Source organism: Camellia sinensis, chromosome 7 (genome assembly GCF_055761805.1).
Source record: "Camellia sinensis isolate YWXY chromosome 7, ASM5576180v1, whole genome shotgun sequence".
In the NCBI taxonomy this organism is placed as follows: Eukaryota; Viridiplantae; Streptophyta; class Magnoliopsida; order Ericales; family Theaceae; genus Camellia; species Camellia sinensis.
In genome coordinates, this window is record NC_138967.1 from 6,239,040 (window position 1) to 6,243,524 (window position 4,485).

A 4,485-nucleotide genomic window follows, 5' to 3' on the forward strand; every position below is an offset into this window, starting at 1 on the left:
TGGACCTAGTTAAGAGCCGTCCATCTTTGGTGTAAGCCCATCTTACCATGTTGTCGCATGCTTGTTTCATTTCGTATGTTGTCGCATACTTGTTTAGCTTTGCATACCTTGCATACTCACATGTTCATGTTGCATTTTGTCATGTTGTCCAAGGTCATCACCTCACATCATGCTTATATGCTTGTTGCATGCTTGGTTTAGTTGCATGTTTGCATATTTAGGTCATGTTGCATGTTTGCCATGCTTATGTGTTGCATTGCTTGGATTAAGTGTTAATTCGAGCACGAAGAACGAGGGGCGTTTCATACTTCAAGTGATGGAACGTGTCTCAATTCTCGGTCGCCGAAGCTCTTGATGATTCATGATAGAGTTCTAGGCTTTACTTGCTTTATTTGTGCATTGATTTTCATATTGTTTTGCACAAGTTGGATCTTTGGCCATTATGCATCGGGATGCGTGATTGATGGTCGTGGATCCGACTAGGCCTCTCCCTTGTTGTCTTGAGGTGATTTGGAGTGCCATGGTGCGTACATGTCCTTGGGAAACCCTCTATTTTCTCTATTTTGTGCTTCGTTGCAGTTTGGTGTCACAGCACACCAGTGGCCGGCAGCCTACCACTGATGGCCGGCAGTGTGCCACCCTTGGCCGGCAATGGACCATCTTTGGCCGGCAGATCTCCTTTCATGGCCGGCAGGCCACTGGTGACTTCCCCTACAGTGTTTTGGTAAGGTCCAGCAACAAGCGCTGGAAGACACCCTGCAAACAGAGCCTCTAAAGAGCAACCGGAAGGTGTTTCGAGGCGAAGAACCGAAGCGAGCATGCATGCCTCCCTTCTTCAAACAGAGCTGGAATAGCACTGTTTATTGCTTTTCCTACCTGCTTGTTGTCATTCATTAATTAGTTAATTGATTCGTTAATTAATTAAGTTGTGTAATAATTAGTTGTAGCTAGTTATTCAATTTGGTTCTGTAATAATTAAGTAGCTTGTTAGCTAGTTAATTAGGCGGCTTGTATTATTTATTCGGACCGTCCGAGTGAGGGCAAATTTGTAATAAGTGTGGGTGCGTGTGTGCATGTCTTCCAACCCCATTTCTTTCTCCCTTTTATTTAGCCGCTTACAATGGTTAGATTTAGGGCATATTTCAATTAGCATACCTTATGCTTGCATGTTTGCATCATTCATCTGTATTGCATGCACCGGGCTCGGCGCATCATACTAACTGCATAGTATTTCAATTCCAATTTGAATACATGTTATCTGTTGCATTTCACATGCCATCCATAGATTAGCCGAGCCTATTCTAATTGCATTTTGCCTGTGATACATTAGCCATTCTAACATGGACTTGGATCATACATTTGATTACTAACAAGTTCTTTGTTTTGGCTCGGAGTACACTGTAAGTATTTATGCTTTAGCATCTCGTATGAATGTGAATGTTGCCATGATAGCATGTTTACCATGAGGCTATATGCTTATATGATATAACTGCCTGAATGCCTGTGGGTGAAGGTTGGGTTATTTGGATTGGAACAATTCATCAATTGTGAGTTTTAAGCCCACTAGATAGTTGCAAATCATCTTGTTTTCTAAGCCCACCTGAGGGTGGCAAATCCACACTTTAGCCTACTTGCGAGTAGCAAACCGTTTTCAAAACAAACATGAGATATTTTGTTCCAATTCAGGCGATCCAGTCTATACTTGTATATTGTGCGCATCACGTAGTAAATCTAGGCTAATAACCGGAATAAGAACGCATAATGTTTTCAAAACTAGATATCATGGTTAGTAGAGGCCGATCTTTGATCGGGTGAGCGGGGGTGCTCATGAAGTGACCTTCCCCAATCGTACCCAAGTTCCCGAGCCGAGGCAACTTTGGTTATGACGGACACGTGGTCTTAGGCAACGAGTCAGGGTTTCCTAAATTTCCCAAAATAAAATATTTAGGTGGCGACTCTGTATCTGGCAAAGCAGTCTATGTTTGGCACTTCTTTCTAAAAATCAGTTTTTCAAAACGATTTGCTGGATTTGGACTCTTTGATGATTCATCGGTCTTGCATTGCACTCAGCGAGATTAGATACAGGACCGTGACATTGAGTCCTGAACTGTAGTGAGCCCAAATGAACAAAACGGGATTTCCCTCCCGGGACGTCTACAGTGGGGACTGGTTAAAAAAAAAACATTCTTGATTTTCCAAATCTATATTTCATGGACGCTGCAGTCTAGAACTGTGAAACTCTCAGAATTCATCCCGTGGTAGATTAATGGAGCCGAACAGGATGGTAAAATAGCAAAAAAGTGGTTATTCAATGTAATCGAGTCACCAGCCAATATGGCCCAAGAGTGCACCGCCTTGTAATCCTTCCACTGTCGAGAGCGGGAGGTTATCGCTGCTCTGTGAAACCAGCCTGACGCTGTGCCCTCCACTCTACAAGTCATGAAGTCCAATCCTTCGCTTGGGCTGCATTACCCAACTCCCAACATGGACTGGGCAAGCCAGCAAGCGCAGCTCACTGAACCTGTCTAAATGGATCGAACCATTGTCCAACCACTATAATGCCCTCGCTTGAATCACAAGCTAGTGCTACTTAGCTCGGCGATTAGAATTAGCCCAACAAATGATTTAAAAAGTTAGCTTTTGTTTTCTCTTTGGAAGATGTGGGATGAGTATATATTACTGAACGCATGACTGTGTTTGATTTGGCCTCATTTAAATCTATGATTATTGGGATTACATGCAATAAGAGCATTGTTCTTTCTTTAATATTGTATTTAAATAAATAAATGGATAAGATTTTTGAGAAGTGAGTTTTACTAACACATTTTAAAAAATTTAATCCACTAATGTGAGTTACGTGTATAATTGTGTTTAGTTTTTGTGTTCCTGATATTATACAAGAAAGCCCCAATTGGAAAGACAACCTTATTCTATAGTACCTATGAATCGGATCCAACAATAACCAAGGAAAAAATAGTTTCTTTCACTTAAATTTTTTTTTTCTCTCTCACTCTCTCTCTCTCTCTCTCTCTCTGTGTACAAATTGAGATTCAAACATAACATTAAAATAATGGAGAAATTATTTGGTTGGGTTGAGATGTTGTCATATACTACACCAATTTCAATGTGATTGATTCATATAATAGAATTCATTAATTTTGTTTTGGTATTTTAATAAATAACATAAGATAAAAAATAGCGAGAATTTTGTGATGGATAATTAGGCCCCGTTTGGTAAACTTGTTGGCAGTTTTTTAGTTGAAGTTTTGAAAATGTTTGTGTCAAGTGTTCTTTGAACACAACTTCACAAAACATGAGCATTTGAAAAATAATAATATCAAAACTCTTGGTATTAAGAGATATGTTTTAAATAAAGTGGGAAATGGTTAAAAAAACAGCATTCTTGATTTTCCAAATCTATATTTCATTGACGCTACAGTCTAGAACTGTGAAACCCTCCGAATTGATCCCGTGGTAGATTAATGGAGCCGAGCAGGATGGCAAAATAGCCAAAAAGTGGCTGTTCAATGTAATCGAGTCACCAGGCAATATGGCCCAAGAGTGCACCGCCTTGTAATCCTTCCACTGTCGAGAGCGGGAGGTTATCGCTGCTCTGTGAAACCAGCCTGATGTTGTGCCCTCCATTCTGCGATCCATGATGTCCAAGCCTTTGCTTGGGCTGCATGACCCAACTCCCAACTTGGACCGGGCAAGCCAGCAAGCACAGCTCATTGAACCTGTCTAAATAGAATGAACCATTATTCAGCCACCATAATGCCCTCGCTCGAGTCACAAGCTAGTGCTACTTAGCTCGGCGATTAGAATTAGCCCAACAAATTATTTATAAAGTTTGCTTTTGTTTTCTCTTTCGACGATGTGGGATGAGTATATACTATTAAACACATTACTGTGTTTGGTTTGGCCTTATTTAAACCTATGATTATTAGGATTACATGTCATGAAATCTTTATTTTTTCTTTAATATTGTATAGAAGTAAATAAATGGATAAGATTTTGAGAAGTGAGTTTCACTATTACATTTTAGAAAATTTAATCCACTAATGTGATTTGTGTGTATAATTGTGTTTAGTTTTTGTGTTCCTGATATTATACAAGAAAGCTCATATTGGAAAGACAACCTTATTCTATAGTACTATGAATTGGATCCAACAATCACCAAGAAAAAAATAGTTTCTTTCACTTTAAATTTTTTATTATGTGTTTTATTTTTTATTTTATTTAATTTTTTTTGGTACGAATTTAGATTCAAACATAACATTAAAATAATGGAGAAATTATTTGGTTGCCTTGTGATATTGTCATGTATTACACCAATTTGAATGTGATTGATTTGTGAGACCCTAAAATTTTTAAATCCTAACAAGAGCCTTACTTTTGAATTAGTATAATAAATACCCTTAGTTCTTCGTTTATTCGTAAAACTTAACCCTAGAACTAAAAACGTATCACGCATGAATCCGTGCA